The 21,205-nt window shown below is 44.9% G+C and overlaps 11 non-coding genes and 2 pseudogenes across 11 annotated transcripts; all 13 read right to left on the reverse strand.

Moving 5' to 3' along the window:
- Positions 1 to 3,245: 3,245 nt before the first annotated feature.
- LOC130412399 (U2 spliceosomal RNA) lies at positions 3,246 to 3,436 on the reverse strand. The gene has a single exon (XR_008905283.1). It is a non-coding gene; the product is annotated as a U2 spliceosomal RNA (small nuclear RNA).
- An 807-nt stretch (positions 3,437 to 4,243) lies between these two features.
- Positions 4,244 to 4,407, reverse strand: LOC130412573 (U1 spliceosomal RNA). The gene has a single exon (XR_008905386.1). It is a non-coding gene; the product is annotated as a U1 spliceosomal RNA (small nuclear RNA).
- Positions 4,408 to 5,235: 828 nt separating this feature from the next.
- Positions 5,236 to 5,412, reverse strand: LOC130412523 (U2 spliceosomal RNA; annotated as a pseudogene).
- Positions 5,413 to 8,825: 3,413 nt separating this feature from the next.
- On the reverse strand, positions 8,826 to 9,016 carry LOC130412400 (U2 spliceosomal RNA). Its single transcript, XR_008905284.1, has one exon. It is a non-coding gene; the product is annotated as a U2 spliceosomal RNA (small nuclear RNA).
- Positions 9,017 to 9,823: 807 nt separating this feature from the next.
- On the reverse strand, positions 9,824 to 9,987 carry LOC130412574 (U1 spliceosomal RNA). The gene has a single exon (XR_008905387.1). It is a non-coding gene; the product is annotated as a U1 spliceosomal RNA (small nuclear RNA).
- Positions 9,988 to 10,813: 826 nt separating this feature from the next.
- Positions 10,814 to 11,004, reverse strand: LOC130412401 (U2 spliceosomal RNA). Its single transcript, XR_008905285.1, has one exon. It is a non-coding gene; the product is annotated as a U2 spliceosomal RNA (small nuclear RNA).
- Positions 11,005 to 11,811: 807 nt separating this feature from the next.
- LOC130412356 (U1 spliceosomal RNA) lies at positions 11,812 to 11,975 on the reverse strand. Its single transcript, XR_008905243.1, has one exon. It is a non-coding gene; the product is annotated as a U1 spliceosomal RNA (small nuclear RNA).
- Positions 11,976 to 12,793: 818 nt separating this feature from the next.
- On the reverse strand, positions 12,794 to 12,984 carry LOC130412402 (U2 spliceosomal RNA). Its single transcript, XR_008905286.1, has one exon. It is a non-coding gene; the product is annotated as a U2 spliceosomal RNA (small nuclear RNA).
- Positions 12,985 to 13,791: 807 nt separating this feature from the next.
- On the reverse strand, positions 13,792 to 13,955 carry LOC130412575 (U1 spliceosomal RNA). Its single transcript, XR_008905388.1, has one exon. It is a non-coding gene; the product is annotated as a U1 spliceosomal RNA (small nuclear RNA).
- An 827-nt stretch (positions 13,956 to 14,782) lies between these two features.
- On the reverse strand, positions 14,783 to 14,973 carry LOC130412403 (U2 spliceosomal RNA). The gene has a single exon (XR_008905287.1). It is a non-coding gene; the product is annotated as a U2 spliceosomal RNA (small nuclear RNA).
- An 807-nt stretch (positions 14,974 to 15,780) lies between these two features.
- LOC130412577 (U1 spliceosomal RNA) lies at positions 15,781 to 15,944 on the reverse strand. Its single transcript, XR_008905390.1, has one exon. It is a non-coding gene; the product is annotated as a U1 spliceosomal RNA (small nuclear RNA).
- A 790-nt stretch (positions 15,945 to 16,734) lies between these two features.
- LOC130412489 (U2 spliceosomal RNA) lies at positions 16,735 to 16,910 on the reverse strand (annotated as a pseudogene).
- A 3,799-nt stretch (positions 16,911 to 20,709) lies between these two features.
- LOC130412578 (U1 spliceosomal RNA) lies at positions 20,710 to 20,873 on the reverse strand. The gene has a single exon (XR_008905391.1). It is a non-coding gene; the product is annotated as a U1 spliceosomal RNA (small nuclear RNA).
- Between the last annotated feature and the right edge of the window lie 332 nt (positions 20,874 to 21,205).

Genomic DNA, 21,205 nt, shown 5'->3' on the forward strand with positions numbered 1-21,205 from the left:
TACATGTTAAACATGTTTAAAAATTCAAACACATGCTTAAAAAGGTATAAAACACGTGTTTAAAAATTCCAAACATGTTTAAAAACTCTTTAGGGTGTTTAAAAAGGTATAAAACGAGGAAGTGACCATTAAAACACAACATCTTAAAAAAAAACCACGGTCTCTCGTCATCTGTTGTTCAGAACCGGGATGAGTCCCTGACAAGATGGCCATCACCCCGCTCTGCAGAACAAGCCAATTTCCTTCCATTTCCGACAGCCAGCGGAAATCCTCTCCCTCCGGCCCGCTGGCCCGCTGTTCCCGTAGCCAGATTGGTGAGGGTGCATCTACGGGCGACCAGGTGCGGGGGCAAAGCCGGGGCCCTAAGCGTGACCCCAGCCCCCTCCTCCGAATGACAAGGCCCGGCACCCCTGCAGCTTAGATGTCATCATCTGCTCGCAAGCGTGGAGGGGCACCGTAACCTGTTTCCCCGCCAGCAGGTTTCTGGTGGTCCAGATGACTTCCTTTGTTATGTTCAGGGTGAGCCAGAGCGAGATGAATTGCTGTGATGTCAAAGCTCTCAAGCTCCGGCCCACCCCGTGGAAGGCGAGCTTGCAGTCCATCTGGACCCCACCCGCTGGCAGGCACGGGAAACTAGGGGGCCAGTTAAGGTCACACAGGCCCCGCGCAGTGCCGCACTCCCAGAGGAGGTGTCTCACCGGCTCCGGAGCATTACACCCCGGGCGTGGACAGATCTGGTTCCTGGCCCTTCCTCTGGAGTGCATAACCGCCCTGGCTGGGAGGATTTCATGAACCGCCATCCACATCAGGTCCTTGAGCCGGTTCTGAAGAGCGGGGTGGGCTGTATTCCTCAAAACTTGTGTGGCTTCACCTAGCGTGAGCCCTGGAATTGGACTCACTGGTTCCCGGTCCTGCACAAGAGAGACAAGAGACTTGTGGTTAGTTAAAACATAAAGTTTCCGGTCCTCCACGCTGTATATCTTTAAAAACATTTCAAAAAGTAGCATGTGGGGCTGTAATTCCTCTAAAAGCTCATATCTCATTTTTCACAGTAAAACCATACAAATTAAGAGCGTTAAAAGCACTGTCTAAAAATGTCAAAGTTGCTAAAAAGTGCTCGCCCCATTCTTTTTTGTTGGATCCACTCCATGAAGGAGGGACCCTGGCTCCAACAATCCTTCCACTTCCTAAATCTTTGTAAAAAATAAGGGGAGAGCACATTGTTGCAATAAAAGACATGAGCTTTAAAAGTTTTTAACATTAATAAAACACTCTGGGCTCGTACAGGGAATCTCACACTTCTTACATTGAATTGGGCAGATTGTAAGAGTCATGAGCAGTATGGTTAAAAACATGAGCATTAAAAGGAAATATGCAAGCAGCTACAAACTTAAAATCAGAGAATTTCTTGTGACACTAGTTCCTCCTTAATCCCAATAGTTATGGGATCAGGAGGAACAGTGTCCATCACTTTAGGAGCAGCAGAGGAGCTCTCTTGTTGCTCCTTCGGTGATGATGTTTTTAGCTTAACGTGCAAAAAGGAAACCTCATTTGGGGATTCATGAGGCCACACACGGTCCAGACTTTCTGAAGAAGAACTATCTGGCCGCGGTGTAGCCTTCAATCTTTTCTCCTCTGTATCAACCAGAGGAGATCCCGCAGGTCTTTTTTGCACCTGAGCGTTTGGGAGGGAACAGTCAGTTACACTCCTATCAGACTCCATGCTTATTTCGGAGACAGTGATTAGGGAGGAAGTCGTATCCTCCTCTCCCTCATTCTGTTCATTTCCATTTTGGGAGGTGACTTCCTCCCCCTGTTCAACCGAACCCTCCGACTCCGCCCCTGGGGCCGCCCCATCCTCCCTTTGTTGCCCAGTCCCTGTGGCTGGCTGGGCGAGTGGGATTCCCGCCAAAACCTCAGGGACCGCCTCCTTCCTTTGTTCTTCGGTTTGTGGGGCGGCCATTTTGTTGCCCTTTAGTTTGTTGGCAAAACTTTTCGGGCAATCTCTGTAGAGATGGGTAGATTCTCCACAGAGATTACACCTCCTGCCATTGGTACATTGTTCAAAACTATGACCAATTTCTCTGCACTTCCCACATATCAGCTCTATGCATGCTTCAGCGAGATGCCCCATGTTGCCACATTTTCTACATAATTTTGGCATCCCCTGATAATGGATGTAGCCTCTGTTCTCTCCTAGCACAATCATGGAAGGCAGATGTTTCAGGCCCTGGTAGCCCCTGGCGTCTTCCCATTGTTTAATGGGAATTCGCCAGGCACATGTCCAGATGCCATCCTCATCTAACACTTTGACTGGCAGACTTCGAACAGTGCAAAATCTACCCAACCACACACATATGTCTTCACCAGTCACTGTCTCATTGAACATTCTGACAAACACAGTTTTGAGTGTGTTGTCATGCAGCTTTTCAACAGTAAACATGGCGAACTGGGACTTAACATTTTCAAAACGTGACCAAAACTCAATGAGCAGGGAAGCGGTTTTAAAACTTAGATCAAAACCTTTGTTAAAAGGCAAGGTCAACAAACAATTTAAATCACAAGCATTAAAATTCAAAACTTTTTGTACTAGCTTCCTGGAGAAGTCCAAACGGGACAACCCCAGGAGCTTTCCATCTACCTCTTTAAATAAAAACCGCACACTGTGGTGCCTCCGCAAGCCGGCACGAGCAGCCGACATGGTGGAGGCACCCACAGCAGGTAGTAAAACAAAATAAAAACAACAACAATAAATAAGCAATAAATAAGCAATAAATAAGTAATAAATAAGTAAAAACACTCACCTTAAAACCGATCCTTGATGGAAAGGTCCCTTTAAAAGCTGCTTTTCCTAGCAGTATACCTCCTGAAGTTTGTCGACTCGTGTATTGGTAAACACGAGTCAGAGAAACCTCCAAGAGGCGATCGCAACACAACCTATTGACCAGACAAGTGATCTTAGCCAAAAGGCCGAGAAGCGAGTGAGTGAGTGAGTGAGTGAGTGAGTGACTGAGTGACTGAGTGAGTGAGTGAGTGAGTGAGTGAGTGACTGAGTGAGTGACTGAGTGAGTGAGTGAGTGACCGAGTGAGTGACCGAGTGAGTGAGTGACCGAGTGAGTGACTGAGTGAGTGAGTGAGTGAGTGAGTACTTGCCAAAGTATTTTTCTGTATAAGACAGTCACGTGAGAAATAAAACTTTGCGTCTTCTCATCACTACCTTTCAACACAAGCTGCTATCCCCGAAAGGGGAATGCACCGTTCCTGGAGACACTGCAATACCAGGTCGATGCGTGGAGTGGGCGGAGCAAGCCCCGCTTCCAGCTCCGCGTTTCAAAAATCCATTTAATATATGGTCCCCAGATAGGGGACGTATCAGATATTAAACTGATAAGAACAGATACTACACTTGATCTTAGCCAAAAGGCCGAGAAGCGATGCCCACAATGGGTGGCAAAAGGCAGAGCGTGGGGCGGCACCGACTATTGGGCTTGCGGTGCACATGCGCCTCAAAGGTCAGCGTGTGATCGTACGAACACACAATCAAATGTATCGTTTAAACAACAGAATCAATTAACCAATTAACGAAAGAAGAAATAATTAAATGGGCTATTTTTGAAGACCTGAACGAATGAAGGAACGGACTGAAAATCAAATGTATCGTTTAAACAACAGAATCAATTAACCGATTAACGAAAGAAGAAATAATTAAATGGGCTATTTATGAAGACCTGAACGAATGAAGGAACGGACTGACAATCAAATGTATTGTTTAAACAATAGAATAAATTAACCGATTAACGAAAGAAGAAATAATTAAATGGGCTATTTATGAAGACCTGAACGGATGAAGGAACGGACGAGCACGCACACGTTTCACAGAAATGAAGGTCAGCGTGGTCTGGCAGAATCTCCGTCGAAGATGCGTTCTATACTCGTCTGATGAGGCGTCCAAAATATGAACGAAAAAACAATTAAACAAATGAATCAAACATAAAACCAGCAAACGAATAAATGAATATCTAAATAATTATATATATAAATATACCTACATGCATACATACATACATGTATGTGTGTTTGGGAACGACGGAACAGCAAACAACCGTATTAAAAAAAAACATGGTATTAGGAAGTAATCGATCACTCGATTTGGTGCTCGTCTCTTGCGGAATCTGCAGATCTGACGCCAACAAGGTTCGAAATACGGACACAATACAAAATCTCTCTTCTTTTGATACATGATAAGGGGAGAGCGCGAACGCAGTCCCCCACTACCAGAAATTATGCAGTCGAGATTCCCACATTTGGGGAATTCGCAAAAGTCAACCCAACCTGAGTGCAATGGCCGAGCCTCGTCCTGGGTGAACCGCCTTCGTGATCATGGTGTCTCCCCTGCCAGGTAAGTATGATTTGCCCCGTTCGGGCAAGACATCGCTTACTTGCCTCTGCCATGCGCATCAACGCTGACCCCGAGCGAGCGTTCGGCAACTGCAAGTTCCAGTTGATTGCTCTGTAGAACCCGTGGGAAAGCGCACGAAGGCGACGGTCCACAGGCAAACATACACATGAACAGACAAATACATTAAGAATTCAACGCAAACAGTCCACATATGTGCTGAAAGTGTTTCAATTGGATGCTGGACACCTTTTGCATTTAAGCATTTGGCAGACGCCTTTATCCAAAGCGACTTACATTGCTTTATCCTATACATTTACATAGGTATTTGCAATTCCCAGGGATCGTACCCAAAACCTGTTAACGCAATGCTCTTACCACTGAGCTACAGGAAGCCCCGTTCTCTCTCTATCACACAACAGCATTTAAGCCAGGCGCAAGCGTCTCTAATAGGAACTACGTTCTTCAACACATAACTATCCGCATACATTTAGGGCTTTAGTGAGTGCGTGCGTGAGACTGTGAGAGAGTGAGAGTGAGAGTGTGAGAGAGTGAGTGAGTGAGTGAGTGAGTGAGTGAGTGAGTGAGTGAGTGAGTGAGTGAGTGAGTGAGTGACTGAGTGAGTGAGTGAGTGAGTGAGTGAGTGACTGAGTGAGTGACTGAGTGAGTGAGTGAGTGACCGAGTGAGTGACCGAGTGAGTGAGTGACCGAGTGAGTGACCGAGTGAGTGAGTGAGTGAGTACTTGCCAAAGTATTTTTCTGTATAAGACAGTCACGTGAGAAATAAAACTTTGCGTCTTCTCATCACTACCTTTCAACACAAGCTGCTATCCCCGAAAGGGGAATGCACCGTTCCTGGAGACACTGCAATACCAGGTCGATGCGTGGAGTGGGCGGAGCAAGCCCCGCTTCCAGCTCCGCGTTTCAAAAATCCATTTAATATATGGTCCCCAGATAGGGGACGTATCAGATATTAAACTGATAAGAACAGATTTTTTCTTTCGAAAAAAGTTTATTGTCATCATGTTTTCATCTTTAAATCTCAAATTCATAACATTAACATTTCAATTTTAAAATTCACACAAAAAAAAAAAACCATTTCAAAGGGTGAATCATAGATAGAGAGATAAAAACAACATAAAACAAGGGATGACATAAAATACATGTTAAACATGTTTAAAAATTCAAACACATGCTTAAAAAGGTATAAAACACGTGTTTAAAAATTCCAAACATGTTTAAAAACTCTTTAGGGTGTTTAAAAAGGTATAAAACGAGGAAGTGACCATTAAAACACAACATCTTAAAAAAAAACCACGGTCTCTCGTCATCTGTTGTTCAGAACCGGGATGAGTCCCTGACAAGATGGCCATCACCCCGCTCTGCAGAACAAGCCAATTTCCTTCCATTTCCGACAGCCAGCGGAAATCCTCTCCCTCCGGCCCGCTGGCCCGCTGTTCCCGTAGCCAGATTGGTGAGGGTGCATCTACGGGCGACCAGGTGCGGGGGCAAAGCCGGGGCCCTAAGCGTGACCCCAGCCCCCTCCTCCGAATGACAAGGCCCGGCACCCCTGCAGCTTAGATGTCATCATCTGCTCGCAAGCGTGGAGGGGCACCGTAACCTGTTTCCCCGCCAGCAGGTTTCTGGTGGTCCAGATGACTTCCTTTGTTATGTTCAGGGTGAGCCAGAGCGAGATGAATTGCTGTGATGTCAAAGCTCTCAAGCTCCGGCCCACCCCGTGGAAGGCGAGCTTGCAGTCCATCTGGACCCCACCCGCTGGCAGGCACGGGAAACTAGGGGGCCAGTTAAGGTCACACAGGCCCCGCGCAGTGCCGCACTCCCAGAGGAGGTGTCTCACCGGCTCCGGAGCATTACACCCCGGGCGTGGACAGATCTGGTTCCTGGCCCTTCCTCTGGAGTGCATAACCGCCCTGGCTGGGAGGATTTCATGAACCGCCATCCACATCAGGTCCTTGAGCCGGTTCTGAAGAGCGGGGTGGGCTGTATTCCTCAAAACTTGTGTGGCTTCACCTAGCGTGAGCCCTGGAATTGGACTCACTGGTTCCCGGTCCTGCACAAGAGAGACAAGAGACTTGTGGTTAGTTAAAACATAAAGTTTCCGGTCCTCCACGCTGTATATCTTTAAAAACATTTCAAAAAGTAGCATGTGGGGCTGTAATTCCTCTAAAAGCTCATATCTCATTTTTCACAGTAAAACCATACAAATTAAGAGCGTTAAAAGCACTGTCTAAAAATGTCAAAGTTGCTAAAAAGTGCTCGCCCCATTCTTTTTTGTTGGATCCACTCCATGAAGGAGGGACCCTGGCTCCAACAATCCTTCCACTTCCTAAATCTTTGTAAAAAATAAGGGGAGAGCACATTGTTGCAATAAAAGACATGAGCTTTAAAAGTTTTTAACATTAATAAAACACTCTGGGCTCGTACAGGGAATCTCACACTTCTTACATTGAATTGGGCAGATTGTAAGAGTCATGAGCAGTATGGTTAAAAACATGAGCATTAAAAGGAAATATGCAAGCAGCTACAAACTTAAAATCAGAGAATTTCTTGTGACACTAGTTCCTCCTTAATCCCAATAGTTATGGGATCAGGAGGAACAGTGTCCATCACTTTAGGAGCAGCAGAGGAGCTCTCTTGTTGCTCCTTCGGTGATGATGTTTTTAGCTTAACGTGCAAAAAGGAAACCTCATTTGGGGATTCATGAGGCCACACACGGTCCAGACTTTCTGAAGAAGAACTATCTGGCCGCGGTGTAGCCTTCAATCTTTTCTCCTCTGTATCAACCAGAGGAGATCCCGCAGGTCTTTTTTGCACCTGAGCGTTTGGGAGGGAACAGTCAGTTACACTCCTATCAGACTCCATGCTTATTTCGGAGACAGTGATTAGGGAGGAAGTCGTATCCTCCTCTCCCTCATTCTGTTCATTTCCATTTTGGGAGGTGACTTCCTCCCCCTGTTCAACCGAACCCTCCGACTCCGCCCCTGGGGCCGCCCCATCCTCCCTTTGTTGCCCAGTCCCTGTGGCTGGCTGGGCGAGTGGGATTCCCGCCAAAACCTCAGGGACCGCCTCCTTCCTTTGTTCTTCGGTTTGTGGGGCGGCCATTTTGTTGCCCTTTAGTTTGTTGGCAAAACTTTTCGGGCAATCTCTGTAGAGATGGGTAGATTCTCCACAGAGATTACACCTCCTGCCATTGGTACATTGTTCAAAACTATGACCAATTTCTCTGCACTTCCCACATATCAGCTCTATGCATGCTTCAGCGAGATGCCCCATGTTGCCACATTTTCTACATAATTTTGGCATCCCCTGATAATGGATGTAGCCTCTGTTCTCTCCTAGCACAATCATGGAAGGCAGATGTTTCAGGCCCTGGTAGCCCCTGGCGTCTTCCCATTGTTTAATGGGAATTCGCCAGGCACATGTCCAGATGCCATCCTCATCTAACACTTTGACTGGCAGACTTCGAACAGTGCAAAATCTACCCAACCACACACATATGTCTTCACCAGTCACTGTCTCATTGAACATTCTGACAAACACAGTTTTGAGTGTGTTGTCATGCAGCTTTTCAACAGTAAACATGGCGAACTGGGACTTAACATTTTCAAAACTAGACCAAAACTCAATGAGCAGGGAAGCGGTTTTAAAACTTAGATCAAAACCTTTGTTAAAAGGCAAGGTCAACAAACAATTTAAATCACAAGCATTAAAATTCAAAACTTTTTGTACTAGCTTCCTGGAGAAGTCCAAACGGGACAACCCCAGGAGCTTTCCATCTACCTCTTTAAATAAAAACCGCACACTGTGGTGCCTCCGCAAGCCGGCACGAGCAGCCGACATGGTGGAGGCACCCACAGCAGGTAGTAAAACAAAATAAAAACAACAACAATAAATAAGCAATAAATAAGCAATAAATAAGTAATAAATAAGTAAAAACACTCACCTTAAAACCGATCCTTGATGGAAAGGTCCCTTTAAAAGCTGCTTTTCCTAGCAGTATACCTCCTGAAGTTTGTCGACTCGTGTATTGGTAAACACGAGTCAGAGAAACCTCCAAGAGGCGATCGCAACACAACCTATTGACCAGACAAGTGATCTTAGCCAAAAGGCCGAGAAGCGAGTGAGTGAGTGAGTGAGTGAGTGAGTGAGTGAGTGACTGAGTGACTGAGTGAGTGAGTGAGTGAGTGAGTGAGTGAGTGAGTGAGTGAGTGAGTGAGTGACTGAGTGAGTGACTGAGTGAGTGAGTGACCGAGTGAGTGACCGAGTGAGTGAGTGACCGAGTGAGTGACTGAGTGAGTGAGTGAGTGAGTACTTGCCAAAGTATTTTTCTGTATAAGACAGTCACGTGAGAAATAAAACTTTGCGTCTTCTCATCACTACCTTTCAACACAAGCTGCTATCCCCGAAAGGGGAATGCACCGTTCCTGGAGACACTGCAATACCAGGTCGATGCGTGGAGTGGGCGGAGCAAGCCCCGCTTCCAGCTCCGCGTTTCAAAAATCCATTTAATATATGGTCCCCAGATAGGGGACGTATCAGATATTAAACTGATAAGAACAGATACTACACTTGATCTTAGCCAAAAGGCCGAGAAGCGATGCCCACAATGGGTGGCAAAAGGCAGAGCGTGGGGCGGCACCGACTATTGGGCTTGCGGTGCACATGCGCCTCAAAGGTCAGCGTGTGATCGTACGAACACACAATCAAATGTATCGTTTAAACAACAGAATCAATTAACCAATTAACGAAAGAAGAAATAATTAAATGGGCTATTTTTGAAGACCTGAACGAATGAAGGAACGGACTGAAAATCAAATGTATCGTTTAAACAACAGAATCAATTAACCGATTAACGAAAGAAGAAATAATTAAATGGGCTATTTATGAAGACCTGAACGAATGAAGGAACGGACTGACAATCAAATGTATTGTTTAAACAATAGAATAAATTAACCGATTAACGAAAGAAGAAATAATTAAATGGGCTATTTATGAAGACCTGAACGGATGAAGGAACGGACGAGCACGCACACGTTTCACAGAAATGAAGGTCAGCGTGGTCTGGCAGAATCTCCGTCGAAGATGCGTTCTATACTCGTCTGATGAGGCGTCCAAAATATGAACGAAAAAACAATTAAACAACTGAATCAAACATAAAACCAGCAAACGAATAAATGAATATCTAAATAATTATATATATAAATATACCTACATGCATACATACATACATGTATGTGTGTTTGGGAACGACGGAACAGCAAACAACCGTATTAAAAAAAAACATGGTATTAGGAAGTAATCGATCACTCGATTTGGTGCTCGTCTCTTGCGGAATCTGCAGATCTGACGCCAACAAGGTTCGAAATACGGACACAATACAAAATCTCTCTTCTTTTGATACATGATAAGGGGAGAGCGCGAACGCAGTCCCCCACTACCAGAAATTATGCAGTCGAGATTCCCACATTTGGGGAATTCGCAAAAGTCAACCCAACCTGAGTGCAATGGCCGAGCCTCGTCCTGGGTGAACCGCCTTCGTGATCATGGTGTCTCCCCTGCCAGGTAAGTATGATTTGCCCCGTTCGGGCAAGCCATCGCTTACTTGCCTCTGCCATGCGCATCAACGCTGACCCCGAGCGAGCGTTCGGCAACTGCAAGTTCCAGTTGATTGCTCTGTAGAACCCGTGGGAAAGCGCACGAAGGCGACGGTCCACAGGCAAACATACACATGAACAGACAAATACATTAAGAATTCAACGCAAACAGTCCACATATGTGCTGAAAGTGTTTCAATTGGATGCTGGACACCTTTTGCATTTAAGCATTTGGCAGACGCCTTTATCCAAAGCGACTTACATTGCTTTATCCTATACATTTACATAGGTATTTGCAATTCCCAGGGATCGTACCCAAAACCTGTTAACGCAATGCTCTTACCACTGAGCTACAGGAAGCCCCGTTCTCTCTCTATCACACAACAGCATTTAAGCCAGGCGCAAGCGTCTCTAATAGGAACTACGTTCTTCAACACATAACTATCCGCATACATTTAGGGCTTTAGTGAGTGCGTGAGACTGTGAGAGAGTGAGAGTGTGAGTGAGTGAGTGAGTGAGTGAGTGAGTGAGTGAGTGAGTGAGTGAGTGACTGAGTGACTGAGTGAGTGAGTGAGTGAGTGAGTGAGTGAGTGAGTGAGTGAGTGAGTGAGTGAGTGAGTGACTGAGTGAGTGACTGAGTGAGTGAGTGAGTGACCGAGTGAGTGACCGAGTGAGTGAGTGACCGAGTGAGTGACTGAGTGAGTACTTGCCAAAGTATTTTTCTGTATAAGACAGTCACGTGAGAAATAAAACTTTGCGTCTTCTCATCACTACCTTTCAACACAAGCTGCTATCCCCGAAAGGGGAATGCACCGTTCCTGGAGACACTGCAATACCAGGTCGATGCGTGGAGTGGGCGGAGCAAGCCCCGCTTCCAGCTCCGCGTTTCAAAAATCCATTTAATATATGGTCCCCAGATAGGGGACGTATCAGATATTAAACTGATAAGAACAGATACTACACTTGATCTTAGCCAAAAGGCCGAGAAGCGATGCCCACAATGGGTGGCAAAAGGCAGAGCGTGGGGCGGCACCGACTATTGGGCTTGCGGTGCACATGCGCCTCAAAGGTCAGCGTGTGATCGTACGAACACACAATCAAATGTATCGTTTAAACAACAGAATCAATTAACCAATTAACGAAAGAAGAAATAATTAAATGGGCTATTTTTGAAGACCTGAACGAATGAAGGAACGGACTGAAAATCAAATGTATCGTTTAAACAACAGAATCAATTAACCGATTAACGAAAGAAGAAATAATTAAATGGGCTATTTATGAAGACCTGAACGAATGAAGGAACGGACTGACAATCAAATGTATTGTTTAAACAATAGAATAAATTAACCGATTAACGAAAGAAGAAATAATTAAATGGGCTATTTATGAAGACCTGAACGGATGAAGGAACGGACGAGCACGCACACGTTTCACAGAAATGAAGGTCAGCGTGGTCTGGCAGAATCTCCGTCGAAGATGCGTTCTATACTCGTCTGATGAGGCGTCCAAAATATGAACGAAAAAACAATTAAACAAATGAATCAAACATAAAACCAGCAAACGAATAAATGAATATCTAAATAATTATATATATAAATATACCTACATGCATACATACATACATGTATGTGTGTTTGGGAACGACGGAACAGCAAACAACCGTATTAAAAAAAAACATGGTATTAGGAAGTAATCGATCACTCGATTTGGTGCTCGTCTCTTGCGGAATCTGCAGATCTGACGCCAACAAGGTTCGAAATACGGACACAATACAAAATCTCTCTTCTTTTGATACATGATAAGGGGAGAGCGCGAACGCAGTCCCCCACTACCAGAAATTATGCAGTCGAGATTCCCACATTTGGGGAATTCGCAAAAGTCAACCCAACCTGAGTCCAATGGCCGAGCCTCGTCCTGGGTGAACCGCCTTCGTGATCATGGTGTCTCCCCTGCCAGGTAAGTATGATTTGCCCCGTTCGGGCAAGACATCGCTTACTTGCCTCTGCCATGCGCATCAACGCTGACCCCGAGCGAGCGTTCGGCAACTGCAAGTTCCAGTTGATTGCTCTGTAGAACCCGTGGGAAAGCGCACGAAGGCGACGGTCCACAGGCAAACATACACATGAACAGACAAATACATTAAGAATTCAACGCAAACAGTCCACATATGTGCTGAAAGTGTTTCAATTGGATGCTGGACACCTTTTGCATTTAAGCATTTGGCAGACGCCTTTATCCAAAGCGACTTACATTGCTTTATCCTATACATTTACATAGGTATTTGAAATTCCCAGGGATCGTACCCAAAACCTGTTAACGCAATGCTCTTACCACTGAGCTACAGGAAGCCCCGTTCTCTCTCTATCACACAACAGCATTTAAGCCAGGCGCAAGCGTCTCTAATAGGAACTACGTTCTTCAACACATAACTATCCGCATACATTTAGGGCTTTAGTGAGTGCGTGCGTGAGACTGTGAGAGAGTGAGAGTGAGAGTGAGAGTGTGAGTGAGTGAGTGAGTGAGTGAGTGAGTGAGTGAGTGAGTGAGTGAGTGAGTGAGTGAGTGAGTGAGTGAGTGAGTGAGTGACTGAGTGAGTGACTGAGTGAGTGAGTGAGTGACCGAGTGAGTGACCGAGTGAGTGAGTGACCGAGTGAGTGACTGAGTGAGTGAGTGAGTGAGTGAGTACTTGCCAAAGTATTTTTCTGTATAAGACAGTCACGTGAGAAATAAAACTTTGCGTCTTCTCATCACTACCTTTCAACACAAGCTGCTATCCCCGAAAGGGGAATGCACCGTTCCTGGAGACACTGCAATACCAGGTCGATGCGTGGAGTGGGCGGAGCAAGCCCCGCTTCCAGCTCCGCGTTTCAAAAATCCATTTAATATATGGTCCCCAGATAGGGGACGTATCAGATATTAAACTGATAAGAACAGATACTACACTTGATCTTAGCCAAAAGGCCGAGAAGCGATGCCCACAATGGGTGGCAAAAGGCAGAGCGTGGGGCGGCACCGACTATTGGGCTTGCGGTGCACATGCGCCTCAAAGGTCAGCGTGTGATCGTACGAACACACAATCAAATGTATCGTTTAAACAACAGAATCAATTAACCAATTAACGAAAGAAGAAATAATTAAATGGGCTATTTTTGAAGACCTGAACGAATGAAGGAACGGACTGAAAATCAAATGTATCGTTTAAACAACAGAATCAATTAACCGATTAACGAAAGAAGAAATAATTAAATGGGCTATTTATGAAGACCTGAACGAATGAAGGAACGGACTGACAATCAAATGTATTGTTTAAACAATAGAATAAATTAACCGATTAACGAAAGAAGAAATAATTAAATGGGCTATTTATGAAGACCTGAACGGATGAAGGAACGGACGAGCACGCACACGTTTCACAGAAATGAAGGTCAGCGTGGTCTGGCAGAATCTCCGTCGAAGATGCGTTCTATACTCGTCTGATGAGGCGTCCAAAATATGAACGAAAAAACAATTAAACAAATGAATCAAACATAAAACCAGCAAACGAATAAATGAATATCTAAATAATTATATATATAAATATACCTACATGCATACATACATACATGTATGTGTGTTTGGGAACGACGGAACAGCAAACAACCGTATTAAAAAAAAACATGGTATTAGGAAGTAATCGATCACTCGATTTGGTGCTCGTCTCTTGCGGAATCTGCAGATCTGACGCCAACAAGGTTCGAAATACGGACACAATACAAAATCTCTCTTCTTTTGATACATGATAAGGGGAGAGCGCGAACGCAGTCCCCCACTACCAGAAATTATGCAGTCGAGATTCCCACATTTGGGGAATTCGCAAAAGTCAACCCAACCTGAGTGCAATGGCCGAGCCTCGTCCTGGGTGAACCGCCTTCGTGATCATGGTGTCTCCCCTGCCAGGTAAGTATGATTTGCCCCGTTCGGGCAAGACATCGCTTACTTGCCTCTGCCATGCGCATCAACGCTGACCCCGAGCGAGCGTTCGGCAACTGCAAGTTCCAGTTGATTGCTCTGTAGAACCCGTGGGAAAGCGCACGAAGGCGACGGTCCACAGGCAAACATACACATGAACAGACAAATACATTAAGAATTCAACGCAAACAGTCCACATATGTGCTGAAAGTGTTTCAATTGGATGCTGGACACCTTTTGCATTTAAGCATTTGGCAGACGCCTTTATCCAAAGCGACTTACATTGCTTTATCCTATACATTTACATAGGTATTTGCAATTCCCAGGGATCGTACCCAAAACCTGTTAACGCAATGCTCTTACCACTGAGCTACAGGAAGCCCCGTTCTCTCTCTATCACACAACAGCATTTAAGCCAGGCGCAAGCGTCTCTAATAGGAACTACGTTCTTCAACACATAACTATCCGCATACATTTAGGGCTTTAGTGAGTGCGTGCGTGAGACTGTGAGAGAGTGAGAGTGAGAGTGTGAGAGAGTGAGTGAGTGAGTGACTGAGTGAGTGAGTGAGTGACTGAGTGAGTGAGTGAGTGACCGAGTGAGTGAGTGACCGAGTGAGTGACTGAGTGAGTGAGTGAGTGAGTGAGTGAGTGAGTGACTGAGTGAGTGAGTGAGTGACCGAGTGAGTGAGTGACCGAGTGAGTGACTGAGTGAGTGAGTGAGTGAGTACTTGCCAAAGTATTTTCTGTATAAGACAGTCACGTGAGAAATAAAACTTTGCGTCTTCTCATCACTACCTTTCAACACAAGCTGCTATCCCCGAAAGGGGAATGCACCGTTCCTGGAGACACTGCAATACCAGGTCGATGCGTGGAGTGGGCGGAGCAAGCCCCGCTTCCAGCTCCGCGTTTCAAAAATCCATTTAATATATGGTCCCCAGATAGGGGACGTATCAGATATTAAACTGATAAGAACAGATACTACACTTGATCTTAGCCAAAAGGCCGAGAAGCGATGCCCACAATGGGTGGCAAAAGGCAGAGCGTGGGGCGGCACCGACTATTGGGCTTGCGGTGCACATGCGCCTCAAAGGTCAGCGTGTGATCGTACGAACACACAATCAAATGTATCGTTTAAACAACAGAATCAATTAACCAATTAACGAAAGAAGAAATAATTAAATGGGCTATTTTTGAAGACCTGAACGAATGAAGGAACGGACTGAAAATCAAATGTATCGTTTAAACAACAGAATCAATTAACCGATTAACGAAAGAAGAAATAATTAAATGGGCTATTTATGAAGACCTGAACGAATGAAGGAACGGACTGACAATCAAATGTATTGTTTAAACAATAGAATAAATTAACCGATTAACGAAAGAAGAAATAATTAAATGGGCTATTTATGAAGACCTGAACGGATGAAGGAACGGACGAGCACGCACACGTTTCACAGAAATGAAGGTCAGCGTGGTCTGGCAGAATCTCCGTCGAAGATGCGTTCTATACTCGTCTGATGAGGCGTCCAAAATATGAACGAAAAAACAATTAAACAAATGAATCAAACATAAAACCAGCAAACGAATAAATGAATATCTAAATAATTATATATATAAATATACCTACATGCATACATACATACATGTATGTGTGTTTGGGAACGACGGAACAGCAAACAACCGTATTAAAAAAAAACATGGTATTAGGAAGTAATCGATCACTCGATTTGGTGCTCGTCTCTTGCGGAATCTGCAGATCTGACGCCAACAAGGTTCGAAATACGGACACAATACAAAATCTCTCTTCTTTTGATACATGATAAGGGGAGAGCGCGAACGCAGTCCCCCACTACCAGAAATTATGCAGTCGAGATTCCCACATTTGGGGAATTCGCAAAAGTCAACCCAACCTGAGTGCAATGGCCGAGCCTCGTCCTGGGTGAACCGCCTTCGTGATCATGGTGTCTCCCCTGCCAGGTAAGTATGATTTGCCCCGTTCGGGCAAGACATCGCTTACTTGCCTCTGCCATGCGCATCAACGCTGACCCCGAGCGAGCGTTCGGCAACTGCAAGTTCCATTTGATTGCTCTGTAGAACCCGTGGGAAAGCGCACGAAGGCGACGGTCCACAGGCAAACATACACATGAACAGACAAATCCATTAAGAATTCAACGCAAACAGTCCACATATGTGCTGAAAGTGTTTCAATTGGATGCTGGACACCTTTTGCATTTAAGCATTTGGCAGACGCCTTTATCCAAAGCGACTTACATTGCTTTATCCTATACATTTACATAGGTATTTGCAATTCCCAGGGATCGTACCCAAAACCTGTTAACGCAATGCTCTTACCACTGAGCTACAGGAAGCCCCGTTCTCTCTCTATCACACAACAGCATTTAAGCCAGGCGCAAGCGTCTCTAATAGGAACTACGTTCTTCAACACATAACTATCCGCATACATTTAGGGCTTTAGTGAGTGCGTGCGTGAGACTGTGAGAGAGTGAGAGAGTGAGAGTGTGAGTGAGTGAGTGAGTGAGTGAGTGACTGAGTGACTGAGTGACTGAGTGAGTGAGTGAGTGAGTGAGTGAGTGAGTGAGTGAGTGAGTGAGTGACCGAGTGAGTGACCGAGTGAGTGAGTGACCGAGTGAGTGACTGAGTGAGTGAGTGAGTGAGTACTTGCCAAAGTATTTTTCTGTATAAGACAGTCACGTGAGAAATAAAACTTTGCGTCTTCTCATCACTACCTTTCAACACAAGCTGCTATCCCCGAAAGGGGAATGCACCGTTCCTGGAGACACTGCAATACCAGGTCGATGCGTGGAGTGGGCGGAGCAAGCCCCGCTTCCAGCTCCGCGTTTCAAAAATCCATTTAATATATGGTCCCCAGATAGGGGACGTATCAGATATTAAACTGATAAGAACAGATTTTTCTTTCGAAAAAAGTTTATTGTCTCAAATACATGCTGAATACACACACATAATTTAAAAGGTCAGCATTACACACTACATTTTAAAAGTCATGAGATAGGTGTTTCTCTAGATCCTGAAAAGTTTTTGTATAAGGGCAAAAAATTATGTGCCTAAGACTTAAAAAATTATTATTAAAAAAGTCATTAGTGTCTGTCGCACAAGAAACTGGTGTATCTAATCCATAAAAAAATGTTCTTGTCCTCAGCTCTCCCGATCCTTGCACACCACCCAGAACTTTGTGCCCAGAGGAGATCCTCTTAAACCGAGGCACCGCTGCCCTTCTCGAGCTACTTCTCTGAGAGTTGAGCATCTACGGGCAGTCAGACGTCGTTGCTGTCGGGACCTTCCTGTGAAAGCTCCGGCCCCCACATCCGAATGGCTACGTGGGGCGTACTCCTGCAGCCTCGCTTTGGCCAGCTTTGTTGAGGTCTGCAGAGACACCTCCACGCGCATCCCCGCCAGCAGGTTTCCGGGGTCCACCTGGCATCTTGATACAGCTTTTTCACCTCGGGATGATAGGAGCATTTGCTGGCCTGCTCTCTTGGCTGATCCACCAGATGCCATGTGATGGTTTCGGACCCCCCTGCTGGTAGGCACGGGAATTGCAGGGGGCCGGCCGTTGCCCACAGATCCCAGGCAGCACTGCACCCCCGAAGAGTGTGCCCCACGGTCTCTGGCTCTCCACACCCGGGCCGTGGACAGGTGGGGGTATTTGCCATGCTGCGGGAGTACATCACGACTCTAACCGGGAGGATCTCATTGGCCGCCGTCTTTTCCATGTGCTTGGTCAGGAGAGCTGAGAGCACTACCCTGTGCCTAACCCAGCATCTTAAAATTGCTTGTTCCAGTTCCTGCACGACAGAAACAAAATTTAGTTTACAGTAAAAACAGCAAACACTTTCTTTTTCTGCATTAAAATGTTCTGAAATGTTCTTATAAAAAGGTTTACTCTGATCGTAACTTAAAAATTTCATCCCACTCAGGTACATCCATCTCCTGCTTTTGGCGTCATAGTGTCTTTTCTCATTCTCTACCATCTGAAACTCCATAAAAATTAGCACACAGCACAAAACGGGAGCTTGAAGAAGGGGCCCCGTCATTTTTGCTGTGCGAACCGCTCCAGTTATATGGTCCTTAGATTCAGAGCTCCTCCCACTTTTAAAAGATAAAACACATTCTCTTAAAATCAAAACATCGGATTGAAACACTTCTAAAAAGGATAAGAAAATGTGTGCTCTCAAGGGGGCTCTCTTAATATTAAAATCCATGGTTAATACTGTAAAAGACATAGCTAGAAGTAAAACCGGGGATAAGAAGGGGTGATTTAACTTAATTAAAACCATAAAACCATTGTTATAAAGCTACAATTTCTTGTGAAACAAGTTCTTCCTTCATTTCTATTACAGAGAAACCAGGGGGTTGAACCTGTTTTTTCCCAGAGCTGCCTTCGCTGCCTTTGGCAGCTCTGGGAGTAGATGATTTCAGCTCAATTGATAGGAAGGAAATTTCGTTTGCAGAGTTAGAAGGGAATATCCTGAACAGCTCCCCTGATGAGGAGGAATCTGATCTAGGTTCCATTCTTCCTCCTTTTTCAATTTTCTTCACTGAGGGAGATCGAGTATCCCTCTTTCTCTTCAACTGAGCACTAGGGAACATATCAATAAGTTCCTCTCTTTCTCCATCTTGACTTAACTGCATTACCTGTTCAACTTCACTTTCATCAAAATCGCATGCACCTACTTCTGGGTCCTTGATCGATTCATTGTTGGCTGAGGGTGGCTCCATTTCGTTCTCTTCTTGTTCTCCACTTACTGATTTTGGCGGGAGATTTAAATTGTGTTGTTCCGCCCCTTCGTTTCTAATCTCCTCTCTTTGCTCGAGCCTTACAAGTTTAGGCGGGAGATTTAAAAAAATTAGCTCCGCCCCTTCATTTCCGGTCTCGTTCTCTGGGTCGACCATTTTGTTTGATTTGAGTTTGTTGGCAAAAGAGTTAGGGCAGTCTCTGTAAAGATGATTTGTGTCTCCACAGAGATTGCACTTTCTGCCATTGGTGCACTCTTCAAAAGAGTGACCAATTTCTCTGCACTTTTTACAAAATATTTTCTGGCAAGCTTCAACAAGGTGCCCGAGTTCGCCACATCTACGGCAGAGTTTGGGCATTCCCTGGTAATGAATGTAGCCCCTGTTTTCTCCAAGAACTATCATTGATGGCAAATGTTTCAGGCCCTGGAATCCTTGAGGGTCTTCCCATTGTTTAATGGGCACCCTCCAAGCGCAATTCCAGATGCCATCCTCATCTACCACCTTCATAGCCTGGCCCTTCACAGTGCAGTATCTTCCCAACCATACACAAATGTCTTCACTGCTCACGGTTTCATTAAACATTCTGACAATCACAACCCTCTGTGCATTGTCAGTCAGTTTATCAACCTTAAACATTTCGAAGTGGGTTTTGTCTTGTTCAAACCGTTGCCAGAAAGCATTAAGTGTAGTTGCATTTTTAAAGCTTACATCGAAACCTTTATTAAAAGGCAGGGATAAGATACAATTTAAATCTTCCGGACCGAAACCAAGCACTTTTTGAATGAATTTTCTAGAAAAATCTAATCTTGAAATCTCTACTACCTTTCCATTCATTTCTTTTAAAGTGAAACGCACACTGTGGTGCCTCCGCATGCCGGCACGAGCAGCCGACATGGTGGAGGCACCGACAGCAGTCTCAAATAGGTAAAAGAAAAACGCAATAAAACAAATAAATATTTAAAATCACTTACCCCTTGGAAATGATCCTCACAGTACCAGATACCTTCCTCGTTAAAAGCCGCTTGAGCCGATACGCCCTCGCAGTGTACCTCCTGCGGGTTAAAGCAAGTATTACTGAAAAATACGAGCCGTTGGACCCACAAGAGGCGATCGCAACTCAATCCTCTGACCAGATACTTGATCTTAGCCAAAAGGCCGAGAAGCGATGCCCACAATGGGTGGCAAAAGGCAGAGCGTGGGGCGGCACCGACTATTGGGCTTGCGGTGCACATGCGCCTCAAAGGTCAGCGTGTGATCGTACGAACACACAATCAAATGTATCGTTTAAACAACAGAATCAATTAACCAATTAACGAAAGAAGAAATAATTAAATGGGCTATTTTTGAAGACCTGAACGAATGAAGGAACGGACTGAAAATCAAATGTATCGTTTAAACAACAGAATCAATTAACCGATTAACGAAAGAAGAAATAATTAAATGGGCTATTTATGAAGACCTGAACGAATGAAGGAACGGACTGACAATCAAATGTATTGTTTAAACAATAGAATAAATTAACCGATTAACGAAAGAAGAAATAATTAAATGGGCTATTTATGAAGACCTGAACGGATGAAGGAACGGACGAGCACGCACACGTTTCACAGAAATGAAGGTCAGCGTGGTCTGGCAGAATCTCCGTCGAAGATGCGTTCTATACTCGTCTGATGAGGCGTCCAAAATATGAACGAAAAAACAATTAAACAAATGAATCAAACATAAAACCAGCAAACGAATAAATGAATATCTAAATAATTATATATATAAATATACCTACATGCATACATACATACATGTATGTGTGTTTGGGAACGACGGAACAGCAAACAACCGTATTAAAAAAAAACATGGTATTAGGAAGTAATCGATCACTCGATTTGGTGCTCGTCTCTTGCGGAATCTGCAGATCTGACGCCAACAAGGTTCGAAATACGGACACAATACAAAATCTCTCTTCTTTTGATACATGATAAGGGGAGAGCGCGAACGCAGTCCCCCACTACCAGAAATTATGCAGTCGAGATTCCCACATTTGGGGAATTCGCAAAAGTCAACCCAACCTGAGTGCAATGGCCGAGCCTCGTCCTGGGTGAACCGCCTTCGTGATCATGGTGTCTCCCCTGCCAGGTAAGTATGATTTGCCCCGTTCGGGCAAGACATCGCTTACTTGCCTCTGCCATGCGCATCAACGCTGACCCCGAGCGAGCGTTCGGCAACTGCAAGTTCCATTTGATTGCTCTGTAGAACCCGTGGGAAAGCGCACGAAGGCGACGGTCCACAGGCAAACATACACATGAACAGACAAATCCATTAAGAATTCAACGCAAACAGTCCACATATGTGCTGAAAGTGTTTCAATTGGATGCTGGACACCTTTTGCATTTAAGCATTTGGCAGACGCCTTTATCCAAAGCGACTTACATTGCTTTATCCTATACATTTACATAGGTATTTGCAATTCCCAGGG

This window comes from Triplophysa dalaica, chromosome 22, assembly GCF_015846415.1.
Source record: "Triplophysa dalaica isolate WHDGS20190420 chromosome 22, ASM1584641v1, whole genome shotgun sequence".
Taxonomy (NCBI): Eukaryota; Metazoa; Chordata; class Actinopteri; order Cypriniformes; family Nemacheilidae; genus Triplophysa; species Triplophysa dalaica.